The sequence below is a fragment of the Marmota flaviventris genome, chromosome 2, assembly GCF_047511675.1.
Source record: "Marmota flaviventris isolate mMarFla1 chromosome 2, mMarFla1.hap1, whole genome shotgun sequence".
In the NCBI taxonomy this organism is placed as follows: Eukaryota; Metazoa; Chordata; class Mammalia; order Rodentia; family Sciuridae; genus Marmota; species Marmota flaviventris.
In genome coordinates, this window is record NC_092499.1 from 76,639,618 (window position 1) to 76,656,248 (window position 16,631).

At 38.0% G+C, this 16,631-nt stretch overlaps 1 pseudogene; it reads left to right on the forward strand.

The window, feature by feature from the left end:
* The first annotated feature begins 1,886 nt into the window (after positions 1-1,886).
* LOC114087888 (serine/threonine-protein kinase 16 pseudogene) lies at positions 1,887-15,012 on the forward strand (annotated as a pseudogene).
* The last annotated feature ends 1,619 nt before the right edge of the window (positions 15,013-16,631 follow it).

A 16,631-nucleotide genomic window follows, 5' to 3' on the forward strand; every position in this document is an offset into this window, starting at 1 on the left:
CTCTAAATAACTGCAAGAAATATCATTTAAGTCAAAAGGAGTTTCTATGCTGTTGACCATCCCAACAATGTGTAGAATACCTTTATTTTTTAGAAACACCCCATCATTGAAGTATTTAGGAATAAAAAACATGAAGTCTATAACTTACTTTTTTTAATATTTATTCTTAAGTTTTAGGTGGATACAACATCTTTATTTTACATTTATGTGGTGCTGAGGATCGAACCCAGTGCCTTGTGCATGCTAGGCGAGCACTCTACCACTGAGCCACAACCCCAGGCCCCCTATAACTTACTTTTTAATGATTCAGCAAAGATAGGTAAGCAGATAAAGAGATGATCAACCCATCAATCAATAGATAGATGGATAGATAAAAGATAGATAGATAGATAAAAGATAATATGGAAAAATGTCAAAACCTGTTGAGTCTAAAGTGAAGATGTACAGGTACACATTGTACTGTTTTTCAATATTTCTGAATGTTTGATATTTTTCACAATAAAATATTGAGAAAAAAATTAAAAAGAAAGAAATGGCTATTGGAGAAAACAAAAAAAAAAGTTTAAGGACAAAAGTCAGTGTCCTTTTCAATCTTTTATCTTTTAGAGCGGTTGCATTTCTTTGTAAATACTTGAAGAGCTTATTAACATCTGCCTTGGGGTCTTCTCCATTCTCAAATTCAGTAACTTACAGATCTTATTTTTCCAGTTCTCTGCTCATCTTGAATTCATCTATTAAACATTTTTCCTGGCTCTCTTTAATAGTAGCTGCTACACTTTTACTAGCAAGATTGCTAAATAACTCCATGGTTGTGGAAGATTACTTAGTGGTTGTTTACTCCTCACATGACAAGTTTTTGTTTGGTAGATGAGATTAGTCTCAGTTGATTAGTGTTAGCTCTTCAATAAGGCCTGAATACAAAATTTTATTCAATTACAAGTGGATCGCATCTCATAAGGGGAAATACCTCTCTCCCATCACCACTGCACAAATAACCTTCACCCTGAAGGACTGAGCCATGGCCTGAGGAATCAAGCAAGAGAATGTCAATATTTCTGCATAAACCACCACACTGCTGCCAAAAGAAGCTTGTAAGATTATGGCCTTGTAAGACAAATCTGTAGCAATGAATCAAATTAAATCAAATCAGCAAACATTCTCAATGCATACAACATCATGTTAGGTGTTGAAATGTAAAATGTTCATTTAAAATTTTCAGTTCTCCAGAATGGTGCTGACTTTTTAAACCACACTTCTATTTGCTGACTCGTATCCAGCTTCTCTGTGGTAACTCTTAGATCTTAGCCAGTCCCTGCCCGGTATTTTTCCCCCCTGTAATACAGCATCCCTGTAATTGACCCTCATAGGCTTTGCTCCATTTACTTCTGATCATATGTCTCCAAATTACCAATTTCTTTTGATCTAGATCAACAATTTTTCAAAGCTACCATTTGGTACTTGTTTGGGAAATTTTATATGTATGAGAAAAAGTAAACAGATTCCAAGCTCCATTACAAATCATTATTTTGTGAAGGCTCTAGAATAATTCCTGTGGATGCCAAGTCTCATGACACAGAGTTCTGGATGTCAGCCCTCTGGGCCTCCTCAGGGACCTCACTCCATCAGCAATGCCCTTTCTGTCTAAATTGTCAACCTTTCCCTCTCTGTCAGCCATTAGTGCAGTCAGGGCTCTTTCCACTTAGATGGAAATAATTTTAAAAGTACTTTCAAACTCCAGACCACTCCATCTATATTATCCCCTGGTTGGTTGGGTGGTTGGAAAAGAGGTACTTCTTTATCCAGTGACTTGAGAAATACAAAATGGCCTTGTATTCTCAGTATCTATCAAATCCTTATATTATGGCAGTCAGCTCCTGCATCCACAGATGGATTCTGAAACACTTCCTAATGACATTCCGGCTGCTAATGCCAATGCAGCATATCTGAGTGTATCTGGTAGAACCTCTCAGTCATATGTCACAACTATTGATTATTTCTTGAAAAGCTTAACACAGCTTCTGACAAGGGAACTCATTTTCCAGCAAAAAGAATGTAGCAACAGGCTAAAGCCCAAAGATTCACCAGAAGTACCTGACATTACAAAATGGTTGACATGTAGCTGGGGTATGATGATACACACTGGTTATCCCAGTGACTTAGGAGGCTGAAGCAGAAGGTTTGCAGGTTCAAAGCCAGGCTTGACAACTTAGTAAAATCCTGTCTCAAAAATAAAAAGGGGTTGAGAATTAACAGTGGTAAAGCACCCTGGGTTCAATCCCCAGTACTGCCAAATGATAATAATAATAATTAAAAATAATAAAAAATAAAATGTTTAGAATGGCTATTAAAGACCTAGTTTGGGTGACAAATGAAAGACCGAGACAATGTCTTCCAACATTGGAGTGCTGTTCTACAAGATGCAAGATATGCTCCAAACCAGCTACCATGAAATGTAGGTGCAGTCACAGACAGAATAAATAGGTAAAAGAAGAAAAAGTTGGAGTGGCTGTTATTATTGACAGAATGATCTGCTTATGAAAATTTTGTTTCTAATCTCTACAGGCTTAGAGGTCTTAGTTCTCAAGGAGGATGGCTTCCACCAAACATGGTCCTATTGAACAGAAAGTCAAAGCTTCCATCTGGCCATTTTGTTTTTCTCAAGCCACTGAACAACAGAGAAGGAATATGCTCTTCTGACAGGAGATATCTGACCTTTGCTTGGTTCTCTCATAACTAGCGTAACAAATTCATGCCAATTTGCCTGATATTTTCCTAGTTTTATCACTAAAATCACATCCTAGGAAATCCCTTAGTTCTAGGCAAACTGGGACAGTTAGTTATTCAACTAGTTTCCCTGAGATTGAAGATACACAATACATTTGCTTTAGAAGGGATCTTATTTATGTTAGGCAGAATTTATCCTACCTCCAAAATATATACTCAATGACACTCAAACTTTTTTTTTTTTTGCATTCTAAGGAGAAATATTCAAAGATTGCACAGGTTTGCCCTTCACTGATTCACCTCTAATTATAGATATCATCTTTGGGGGCTGTATGCCTTTCAGAACAGAGTAATATTTCCTTGGCCACTTGAAGGGAAAGTGATGCATGCCACACAATTTAGCTCTTTATTCATATTTTCCAATATTTTCTAGGAATGATGTACTCACTTCAGCTTTATTTTACATGTGAATTCTTTTATTAATGTAATTTCTGAAGAACTATGGAAATTTTATGTTAGTTCTGGAAGGGATCATAGAAATCATTTAATCTAAACCCAAATGTAGCATGTTCATTTGCAATTGCCCTACTATTATTTAAACATCATTATTTTGTTTTAGTTTATGATTTGTCATGTTCACCAAATATTCATTTCCTCAAATGACCCCCAAGTTATACTTGTACACTTAGCCAATATGTAATTTATTTTCACTTGGGTAATGATGCTGAACTCTGACTTTCAAAACCTCAGTGTCCTATAGCATCTTATGAAATATCACTCCTCAATGAAAGCTTGTTGATGAGGGGCCTGGGTCTCTTGAGTATTGCACATCAGTCCCATTTTCTATTGTGTCTTGGTAATGACATCTGTGATTGTCAAAAGATCTGCTTCCATATGGAGCTGGCTTACAGCACCAACCACAGAATAGAACTCAAAAACCAAGATTAAGATTTATTTCATTTCAGAGGAGAAACAACTGTGATAAAACAATACCCTCCCACAAAACCACTGGTGTTGCTCTCAACCAAATAATGACAGTAATAGATCACTGGTCTTCTATTATGTTCTTATGAATCAGTGCTCTAATTTGTCTAGGACAACAATAAAGAAAAGCAGAATTTGCAGAAACAATTAACTGTGATTACAAATAGTAACCAAGAAATATTCAGTATGCTTGGAAATTCACACTAGTTTGTTAGAATTCATCTCCCAGGAAAGAAAGGAAATTTATTTTTCTTTCTTTCTTTTTTTTTTTTTTTTTTTTTTTTTTTTTTTGGTGTGTGTGTGTGCGCGCGCGTGTGTGTGTGTGTGTGTGTGTGCATGTGCCTGAGCCTGCTACTGGGGATTGAACCTTGGAGCCCTCTGCCACTAAACTATATCCCTACCCCTTTTTATTTATTTTGTATTTTGAGACAGGGGCTCACTAGAAATCCCCTTCCTTAGTAGGCACAGTGGCACACACCTGGAATCCCAGTGACTTGAGAGGTTGAGGCAGGAGGATCACAAGTTTGAGGTCAGCTTGGGCAACTCAAAATGGAAAAATAAATAAATAAAAGGGACTGGGGATGTAACTCAGTGGTAGAGCAACCTGGTACCATAAAAGAAGACAGAGGGAAGGAAGGGGAGGAGAGAAGAGAGAAGGAGTGGGAAAGGGAAGGGAGGGGGGAAGAAAGAGAAAAATTCTAATGGAAGATTTGTTGTTGGTGGTATTTCCTTTGTTTTAGTTAGATTTTTCACTGCTGTTGACTAAAAGACCCTACCAGAACAACTGTACAGGAGAAAAAGTTTATTTGAGGGTTCATGGTTTCAGAGGTCTCAATCCATATACAGTCAGCTCCATCATGGTGGAAGAGTGTGGCAGAGAGAAGCAGCTCACATGATGATCAGAAAGCAAAGAGAGGTCTCCACTTGCCAGATACAGATATATACCCCAAAGCCCCCAATTCCCACTACTTCCAGTCACAACCTACCACTTTAGTTATTCAGTTAATCCCTATTATTATTAATAATAATAATAATCAGGGGATTAATTCACTGATTAGGTTAAGATTCTGAAAACCCAATCATTTTTCCTTGGAATTTTCTTGCATTGTCTCACATGTGAGCTTTGGGGGGATATTTCACATCCAAACCATAACAATCTTCTTTGACTTTTTATTATTTTATAAATTTATTTTCTTCTTTTGAGGGTTTTAGGGTTGTTAACAGTAATGTCAGTTTCTATTAGTTAAGGAGTTTGCAAAAAAAAAAAAAAAAAAAAAGCAAGATTACAAGAATGTAGAGGTCAACAGCAACAAACTTCTATAAGCATCTAGCTTGACAATAGCTGACACATGTTAAGTAAAAATTCCAGACCAAGCATTAATGCTCCACAGAGAAGTTGTATGAATACTCATGTCAAAGTCATCCAGTACTGAGAAAAGAGAAATAACAGATATCTCTGAAAGAAAAAAATATATGTTTTGATTAAAAGGAAGTGTTCACAGTTGGAGCATTACAAGAAGCTTCAAGTTTGAATGATCCTAAACTCTTTTCCAGCTTCCTTTAAGGAATCTTTTAGTTGATCTTGTCCCAGCAGGAGTCTATTGTCAGTTGCAAACAAATCTCAAATGGCTTCAGAGCAAAAAAGTTGTAAGATCTTTTATTAAGAAGACAGGGAAACTTGTGATGGTGCCTCATAGACCATTGCAGACTCTAAGGTCATTGTCCCACAGCAGCAGCACAGGGAGTCCAAGTTGAATAAGAGCTTATTTCAAATAGATTTATGGGCTTGTCTTTTATATAGTACCGCAGATTTAAAGTGACATTCAGGGGGCTGGGGAGTTAGCTCAGTATTAGAGCCTAGACTACATGAGATCCTGAGTTTGATCCCCAGCACTTCAAAAATAAAATAAAAATGTAAACAGACACTCAGAAAATTCACAAAGTTTTAAAAGTAAAACTTGTGGTTTTGATCTCAGAAAGACAGAGATAGTGTACCTGATTTTACCAGCATTTCTCAAAGATAATTCATAAATTACTCATGATCCACACCCCATCTCTTGATCTTCATTATTTGAGGAGAGAGGAATCAAGGGATGACAGAAGGAAGCAGATCCAGGAACTGACATTTTTAATAAATAATATTTATGGTTGTTAAAATTTTGGCATCTACCTCAGACAGACCTACTTGCTCATTCCTAAATAATTATTTCATTGGTATTGGTTCCCATTTTCCTCATGTTGGAATACCTCTGCCTTCCATTCCTCACATACTATCCAGAGTTAAAATTTCATGCGTCCTGTCCTTCAGTAAATCATGGTGGATCAATTGAACAAAGAGAATATGATGATTGTCTCACATTACACATGCACAAGAATTTAATTTGAAGCTTTAATCATGAGGCTAAGAAGGAGGATTGCAAGTTCAAAGTCAACCTCAGAAAAAGCAAGGTGCTTAGCCACTCAGTGAGACCCTGTCTCTGAATAAAATACAAAACAGGGCTGGGGATGTGGCTCAGTGGTCAAGTGTCCCTAAGTTCAACCTCTGGTAAAAAAAAAAAAAAAAATAATAATAATAATAATAATAATAATTTGAAATAGATTATAGACCTAAAGAAGAAAACATAAAAGAATATTTTCAAAATCTTAAAGTAGATAAAAATTTATCAAATGGGAGACTAAGGATGTAAGCATAACATAAAATATTTAAAATGATACTTCATTAAATTAAAAATTTGTTTTCATTAAGAAACACCATTAAGGGCTGGGGTTGTAGCTCAGTGGTAGAGTGCTTGCCTGGCACGTGTGAGGCACTGGGTTCAATCCTCAGCTCCACGTAAAAATAAATAAAATAAAGGTATTGTGTCCATATATAACTAAAAAATATTTTTAAAAAATCACCATTAAGATAGTAGAGTGCAAGCTAGAGCCTGGGAGAAGATATTTGCAATACAGATACCCGACAAAGTACTTATATACAGAATATGTGAATAACTCCCGTATTTCTAAAAAAAGAGACATCCTAATTTTTTAACAGGCAAAGTACTTGAACAGGAACTTTAAAAGTGGCCAATCAGCTACAGAAATATGTCTAATATCACTAATCAAAAAAATTACAAATAAAGACCAAATTAAGTACAAATAAGAAGAATAAAAAATGTTTAATGTTATTAACTCACTAAGGAAATTTAGAACATAAATCCTACTGTGTACCTACTAGAATGGTTGAAGTTAAAAATTCTGACAATACCAGGTGAAACTCTACAGAAACACGGAAGAGCTGTTAAAACCCTTCAGAATCAACTGGTTCAGGACACTGGAAGACAGTTGGAAATAAATGCTCCAATAAGAATAGGCCACAGAAACCTGGTGGGAGAGCTTTGGGTACTTCTCTTACCTTGCTCTACACCTCAGAAGCTACGAAGACAGCGATCCAAATTGGAAAGGGAGAAGTGAAGCTACCTCTATTCACAGATAACAAGAACTTTCAGATAAAAGACTTGTATGCTGAAAACTACCGAACACTGCTGACAGAAATCAAAGATCTAAATAAATGGAAAGATGGCCTGTATTCATCAACTGGAAGACTTAATATTATTAAGATGGCAGTTTCAATACAATCTCTATCAGAAGCCCTCTGACTTTTTTTTTTTTGCAGAAATGGAAAAGTCAATCCTAAAATTCATATGGAAATCAGGGGATGATAAGTCAAATGATCTTTTTTTTTTCTTTTAAAAATATTTATTTCAATTTTATTAAACAACTGGTTGTACATAGATTTAAAAGTCAAACGGGGTACTGGAGTTGTGGCTCAGTGGTAGAATGCTTGCCTAGAGTGTATGAGGTCCTGGGTTTGAGTCTTAGCATTGTATATAAGTAAATAAATAAATAAAGGTCCTCAACAGCTAAAAAATATAAAAAGAAAAAAATCAAATAGATTTTTTAAGGCTTGTAATGAGAATTTTTAATGTGTTCTACCCTATGTCCCAATGATAATTTTTGTTCCCAGAGGTATAATCATCAACTCTGTTGGTGTTTACCTCATATTTCTTTTTTCCATATTTTTATTGGTGCATTATAATTAAACAGAATAATGGGATTTATTGCTACATATCTGTACATACACATGATATAACAATATAATTTGGCCAATATTGAAAGCAGTCTTTTAAAAGATCAAAATTAGAGGATTTTCATGTCCTCATTTTTAAACCTATTACAAAGCTACAGTAATCAACACAGTTTGGTGCTGAAGAGACATGTAGACCAATGGGATAGAGTTGAGAACCCAAAAGAAAATTTATGCATCTATGGTCAATTGATTTTCAATAATGATATCAAGATAATTCAGAGAGGGAAAAAGAATAGTCTCATCAACAAATAGTGCTGGAACAACTAGACCTCCACATGCAAAAACAAACAAACAACAACAACAAAAAAAAACAGAATTAGACCCTTACTTGGCACCACTGTTTTACTTTATTGTTACTACTATACCAAAAGAACTGAGACTGAGTAGTTTATAAAGAACAGAAACTTCTCATGGTTCTGGAGGCTGAAAGTTTAGGACCAAGGCACAGGCAGGCTCAGTGTCTAATGTGGGCCTGCTCTCTCTGCTTCCATGACAATGCCTTGATTCTGTATCCTCCAGAGAGAACAAATGCTGTGTCCTCACATGGTAGAAGGCAGAAAGGTCAAACACTATGTGCAGCCTATTTAATAAAGGCCTTAATTCCACTCAAAAGGAGAAGCCCTGACCTAATTACCTCCTGAAGGCCTTGCCTCTCAATATTATCGCATTAGAAATTTACTTTCGACAGGAGCTAGGGGAGGATGATAAAACATTCAAAGCATAGCAACAACAATAAAATTTAACTCAAAATGAATCAAAGATCTAATAACAGTATTATAGCCAAAGCTATAAAACTCTTAGAAGAAAACATGAGAGGTAAATCTTTATAACTTTGCATTTGGCAATGATTTCTTAGATACCAAAGCACAAACAACAAAAGAAAAAAACATAATTGTTCTCCCCATCAAAATTAAAAAGTCGTGTGCATGAAAGTATACCGCCAAAGAATGAAAAGACAATCCCCAGAATGGGAGAAAATATTTGCCAATAATATATCTGATAAAAGTCTAGGGTCTAGAATGTGAAGAACTGTTACAACTCAACCACAAAAGACAAAACCCAATTTAAAAATGAGCAAAGAACTTAACTGGAAATTTATTCAGAGATGATACACACTTGGCCAATGACCACATGGAAATTCTCAATCTCATTAGTCACAAGGAAAATGCAAATGAAAATTATAATGAGATGTCACATCGAACCTAATGGAAAAACTACATTTAAAAGAAAAAAAAAATGTTGACGAGGTTGTGGAGAAATTGGAATCAGTAATGCATCTCTTTTGGGAATGTAAAATGATGAAGCCACCATGGAAAACAGGATGAAGGTTACTCAAAAAATCAAACCTAAATTGCTACATAATCTGACAATTCTGCTTCTGAGCATATGCCCAAAAGGATTAAAAGCAGGGTCTCAGAACAAAACAATTGTATACCAGTATTCACACCAGTGTCTTTTTCACATTTTATTGATTCATTATAGTTGTACATAATGATGATTCTGTTGTTAAATTTTTGTGCCTGCACACAGTACAACAGTATAATTTGGCCAATATCAGTGCCCCATATTTCCTCTTTCCCTCCCCTCCTCCCTGCCCCCATCCCTTTCCTTTATGCTACTGATCTCCCTTCTGTTTATATGAAATCCCCCCACCTTTCTTTACTTTTCTCCTCTCTTGCTTCCACAGAGAAAAGATATGACCCCTGACCTTCTAAGTTTGGCTTATTTCACTTAACATATGGTCCCAAGTTTCATCATTTTCCTGCAAATGACATAATTTCATTTTTCTTTTTGGCTGAATAAAACTCCATTTTGTATATATACTACATTTTCCATAGTTTGCTATTGTGAATTATGCTGCCTATAGCAGCATTAACATTTATTTATTTATTTTTTGATACAAGGGGATTGAACTCAGGGGCACTTGACCACTGCACCACATCCCCAGCCCTTTTTTGCATTTTATTTAGAGACAGTGTCTCACTGAGTTACTTAGGGCCTCAATAAATTGTTGAAGCTGGCTTTGAACTTGAAATCTTCTGTCCGCAACCTCCAGAGCCACTGGGATTACAGGCATGCGCTACTGTGCCTGGCTAGCAGCATTATTTTTAAAGACCAAAAATTAGAAGCAACCCAGATGTTCAGTGACCAATAAATTGATTTAAAAAAAATGCAGATGTGTCTATTAAATGGAATATTATTCAGCCACAAAAAGAATGAAGTGCTGAATCAAATTACAAAGACAAACCTTGAAAACTTTTGGCCTCATAAAAAAAGCCAGACACTAAAGGTGACATGTTGCATGTCACCACTTTATATAAAATATTTCAAATAAGCCAATCCACAGAGACAAAAGAAGATTAGTGGTTGTCAGGGGTTGGGGGAAGAGAAAATGGAAAGTGACTATTTAACATATATGCGGTTTTAATTTGGAGTGAAAGTTTGTTCTAGAACTAGACAGTAGCAATTGTTCCACAACATTGTGGATGTATTTTATGTGAAGTGGAAAAAGCCTGACACAAAATGGTCAGATTCCATTTCCCTGACATTCTGTGCCCAATGTTGTCTACCTTGGGCCAGTTTCCTGATGTCTTTGAACCTGAAATTCCTCATAAGTAAAAAGGGCGAGAATAAAACCTAAAGCTGAAGAGTGGTGAAACAAGATATGTGAGCGAATGCCACTAGCATGATCATGGAGTCGGGGTCCACAAAACACATTATCTTTCACTTCACTGTTTGTCACCTTCAAAGCTTTCATTTGAAGGAAATTTTCCAGAGCTAGGCCTGTTTCATTTGATAAGGAGATTGAGTACCAATTGTGTGTCTAGCTTTGTGTGACACTAAGGGGAATACAAAGAAGAACAAAGACAAGTCCTACTTATGCTGAAATGATATGATGACCCCTGCTACTTTCCTTCTGAAAAGCTATAGGATCTTCTAAATATAGAATCATGTCATCAGCAAATCGGGATAGTTTGGGTTCTTCTTGTCCTATCCGGATGTAATGCCAGATTCGTGGGAACTCAACAGACCTCCAGGAGCCAAATCCGAGGCAATCACACAAGAGCCTTTATTGCAAGCTGGAGCCTGGACTCACAACCGTTTCCGACACAGCGGTCCCATGGAGTGAGTCCTGGTCCTTTGTCCAGTGAGATTTTATAGGTTTTGCGTGGGGGTGGGGGGAGATACTCTACGCGTCACAACATCACACAGCAAATCATTTCATACCGAGGAAAGTCAAACAACAACTCTTAACATTGATTAGCACATTCACTGGCGGGAACAAGTTGGGTAGGGGTGATTTGTTAGTACAAGAGGGGGACTCATTTAAACTGATTGGTTTAAGCCACGAGGGGTGTACATGCTGAACTACATGGTTTCCCAACATGTTATCAACCACCATAAACTACTGGGGGGTCATCTAGCATCCCAGGTATTTTCCCTGTCTCATGCTGATTGAAGGTTGCTAGGGGGTTGCTATGGGTCCTCACCTAGAGTAACTGAGTCAGGGACACCTGGTGCCACAGATCTCTCCTGTTATTTATAGACAACAATTCAGCAAGATGGATAAGTGCTTAGGAGTGCTCTGTGGATTTTTCCCAGGACAAGGTCATGCCCCCTTCTTTAGGCCAGGCTTTGAGGTAGAAGCTGGTTTCTCAAAAATGGAGTCACATGAGTTTCTCACGTATCCCTTTAGCTTCTTCTTCTGTCCAATTGCTCTGGCTAGAGTTTCAAGGACAATGTTGAATAGAAGTGGTAATAGAGGGCATCCTTGTCTTGTTCAAGTTCTGAGAGGGGAATCCTTTCAACTTTTCTCCATTTAGAATGATATTGGCCTTGGGCTTTGCATAGATAGCTTTTACAATGTTTAGATATATTCCCTAGTTTTTCTAGTGTTTTGAGCATGAAGGGGTGCTGTATTTTGTCAAACACTTTTTCTGCATCTATCATCATATAATTCTTGTCTTTAAGTCTATTGATGTGATGAATTGCATTTATTGATTTCCATATGTTGAACCAACCTTGCATCCTTGGGACAATCGCCACTTGATCGGTGCACAATCTTTTTAACATGTTTTTGTATGTGATTTGCCAGAATTTTGTTGAGAATTTTTGCATCTATGTTCATCAGGGATATTGGTCTGAAGTTTTCTTTTCTTGAGGTGTCTTTGTTTTTTGTATCAGAGTGATACTAGCTTCATATAATGAGTTTGGAAGGATTTCCTCTTTTTCTATTTCATGGAATAATTTGAGGAGTATTGTTGTTAATTCTTCTCTTAAGGTCTTGTAGATCTCAGCTGAGAATCCATCTGGTCCTGGGCTTTTCTTAATTGGTAGGTTTTTGATGGCGTCTTCTATTTTATTGTTTGCAATTGATCTGTTTAGATCTTGTATGTCCTTCTGATTCAGTTTGGGTAGGTCATACATCTCTAAAAACTTGGCTGTGTCTTCAAGATTTTCTATTTTATTGGAGCATAAATTGTCGAAATAGTTTCTGATTATTGTCTATATTTCAGTAGTGTCTGTGATGATATTTCATTTTTCATCAAGAATTTTAGTAATTTGAGTTTTCTGTCTCTCTTCATTACCGTGGCTGTTTATCAATTTTATTCACTTTTTTAAAGAACCACCTTTTGTCAATTTTTAAAAATTATTTCTTTTGTTTCAATTTCATTGCTTTAAGCTCTAATTTTAATTATTTTCTATCTTCTACTGCTTTTGGTGTTGATTTGTTCTTTTTCTAGGGCTTTCAGATGTAATGTTAGGCAATTTATTTGTTGACTTTCTATTCTTTTAGTGAAAGAACTCAATGCAATGAATTTTCCTCTTAGCACTGTCTTCATAGTGTCCCAGAGATTTTAATATGTTGTATTGCTATTCTAGACTCCTAAAGCACAATAAGTAAACTCAAGAATCACAAAATGGGATAGTATCAATCTAAAAAGCTTCTTCATAGCAAAGGAAACAATCAATAACATGAAGAGAGCGCCTACAGAATGGGAGAAAATCTTTACCACATGCACCTCACATAGAATTCAAAAAACTTAACACACACACACAAAAGTAGCCCAATCAATAAGTGAACAGACACTTCACAGAAGAAGAAATACAATTGATCAACAAATATATAAAAAAGTTCAACATTTATAGTAATGAGAGAAATGCAAATCAAAACTACACTTTGATTTCTTTCATTCCAGTCAGAATGGCAATTATCAAGAATACTAGCAACAATAAATGTTGGCAAGGATGTAGGGGAAAAGGTACACTCATACATTACTGATGGGACTGCAAATTGGTGCAACCACTATGGAAAGCAGTATGGAGATTCCTTAGAAAACTTGGAATGGAACCACCATTTGACCCAGTTATCCTATTCCTTGGTTTATACCCAAAGGATTTTAAAGTAGCATATTACAGTGACCCAGCCACATCAATGTTTATAGCAGCTCAATTTATAATAGCTAAGCTATGGAACCAACTGAGGTACCCTTCAACAGATGAGTGGATAAAAAAATGTAGTAATATACACAATGGAATATTACTCAACCTTAAAGAAGAAAGAAATTATGGCATTTGCCAGTAAATGGAGCTGGGAACCATTCTACCCCAAATAAGCCAATCCCAAAGAACAAAAAGGTCAAATTTTTTCTTTGATATATGGTTGCTAATTCACAATAAGGGCTTGGGGGCTAAGGAATAATAGAGATACTTTGGATTAGATAGAGGAAGGTGAAGGGAGGGGAGGGATAAGAGGGTGGGAAGGATAGTAAAATAATTGGACTTTGTTACCCTATGTGCATATATGATTACAGGTCCAATATAACTCTGCATCATGTACAACTAGAATGAGAAGTTATACTCCATTTATGTATGACGTGTCAAAATACATTCTACTGTCATGTATAACTAATTAGAACAAATTTTTAAAAAATTTTAAAAAGCTATAGGAAGCATCAAAGTGCAGGAGAAGGTCTGGGAGTCCGAAGACTCCATAACATTCTGGAGGCTTGAAAGCAACCACACTAGTACCATTCCTCCTCCCAGTCCAGATTCTGAAATTTTTGAAAATTAAAAGAAATATGACCCTGGTGCTTTGCTCTAGCTTGAACCAGGGCCATCTGGATTATACTGGGCCAACGACCCGATTTCTTCCCGGCATGATCCACTGGGCTCCCAGGGCATCACTAGAAGAGCCCACTCACTCTGGAGGAGCCCTTTGGCAGCCAAAGTCTGTCCTTGAGAAGGATGACTGAGACATTGTGGGACACGCCCTGTGTGTCTCCTCTCATGGAACTGTCACGTTGACAATGAGCATTATCTCTTCTTTCAGAAACCTGAGGGGAGGGTGAGTTCAGCTATGTGGACCTAAAGGAGGAATTACATAATAGTATGCCCTAAAGTGAATCCTGTGTCACAAGTAGCTGGACTGAGAGGAGGCTCAGCAAGAAGCAGACATGCATCGCCTCTTCCAGCTTCCCAACATCCTTCTCCCCGTGGCTTACTGTCTGAGAGAGCCGAGTGCTAAGCATGAGGCCTGGCTGCTACTACCTTTCTTTAAGAAAGGTAGCTGTGGAATGAGATAGAAAGGCCAAAGACAAAGGCAAATTCCTGACTGGGATCAAATCCTTCAGCTGCTGCTGGTATCTGCAGAGGCCTCGAGGCCATTCATGCCAAAGGTTATGACCACGGGGACCTGAAGCCCACCAATATCTTGCTTGGAGATGAGTGGCAGCCAGTATTAATGGACTTGGGTTCCATGAATCAAGCATGTAGTCACATGGAGGGCTCCTGCCAGCTCTGACTCTGTAAGACTGAACAACTGATCCGTACACCATCTCCTACCTGGCCCCAGAGCCCTTCTCTGTGCAGAGTCACTGTGTCATCCATGAGTGGACTGATGTCTGGTCCCCGTGCTATGTGCTTTATCCTGTGATGTTTGGAGAAGGCCCTGATGACATGGTGTTTCAGAAAGCTCACAGTATGGCCTTTGCTGTGCAGAACCTACTCAACATCCTGCAAAGCCCCAGGCATTTTTCAACACTGTGGCAGCTGCTGGCCTCCATGATGACTGTGAACTTCCAGCAACGCCCTCACATACCATTCCTCTACTCCTCAGTCAGTTGGAGGCACTACAACCCTCGGCTCCTGGTCTGCACACTACTCAAATCTGAACTAATCAGTGGCCATGTTGAGATGGCCCCATGTGCCTTGGAAAGAGGCTCTTATCCCTCATTGGAAGTTTATTTTTTTTTATCCAGGACTGCTTTTACAGTTGGGTACCAGCTATGGGGACCATTATCTCAGTCCTCTCTCTGCTCTTTTACCCCAACACATAGGCAAGGGTCCTGACTGGTGGTGGAGCTGGGGGAGAAAGTGAAACTGAGAAAATATGGTGTACAACTCTGAGCTGGACTGCTGGGCTCACATCATGTTCTGCTTTCAAATCTTGAAGCAGGAGGATGTATAAACAGGAGAATAAAGTGAAAGCACATTGGTGTGGAAAAACAACAACAAATATGAGTCACATGGAGGCCAAAGTACCAACCTCATAACTGATGAAGATGAATTGGAATTTCCAGCATCATTGGCCAGGGCAGACTTCACCTTCAGGCAAAGCCCCTGGAGGGAAAGAGAAAGGAAGTAGAGCCAAAACAAGCCAGGTAGAGCATGCCATTTTGCCTCCCAAGGGTGTGGTGAACCAAAACCAGAAATGGGGAATATGTTCCCTCTAGCACCAGGTTTTGCCACTCTTCAGATGTGTGATGCTGGACCAGTCACTTAACCCCCTATTCATCATCATCTCTCTAAACCAGGGGGTTTTGCCAGGTCATCTTTGAAATTTAATCTGGGTCTAGAACTATGATTACATAAATCATAGGTTCATAGTAAATCATCTAAGAGCTGATATGACCTTATTCAGAAAGGAAATTAAAAATCTTTTGCACCTTGATCTGGAATTACTTTCATAAATGTGAAGTCACTCTGACAGGAATTACAATTTTGTTTTGGGGGTTGGTTTTATGAAAATCCTTAGGAAGTTTAAAAATTAAATGAGACTTTTTTTTCCTTAACTTTGAGCATCCACTTGAAGTCATTTCAGGCCTGCAATAAGAAGTCACAGATCCATGGGCTGGGGTTGTGGCTCAGCAGTAGAGCGCTCACCTCCTATGTGCGGGATCCTGGGTTTGATCCTCAGCACCACATAAAAACAAATAAGTGAAATAAAGGTATTGTATTCAACTACAACTAAAAAATAAATATTAAAAAAGAAGTCACAGATCCATGAAGTTACTTCCTCCTGCAAGCTGGGCAAGTTCCAGCGTAACATGGAACATAGCACTGCACAGGCGATTCAGGAATGGTTTCTGCTGGGTTGAGCCTGCTGACTCCACGAGGCCCACATCTCTGGCCCATGCTGAGAGACAAGAGCTTTAGGTACCACAGAGAGAAGGGAAATAACAGGAGGAGCCCTTCTCTTTGAGATATGAAATGAATGGAGGCTCCAGGGTCAGAGGTTCAGTCCTGGGTTGGCTGGCTCCATTGCTCTGGGCCTGAGGTGAGGCAGAACATCATGACAGAAGGGCACGATAGACAAAAAACTGCTCAGCTCATGACAGCCAGGAAGGGGGGATGGGGAGAGGGGAAGAGAGAGAGAGAGAGGACAGATGCAGTCCAAGGCCATGCCCTCAGTGACATACTTCCTCCAACCACACATCACCTACCAATAATTACCACCCAGTAGTGCATTCAAATTATTTTCCATCAAATGAATTAATCCATTGATGACGTT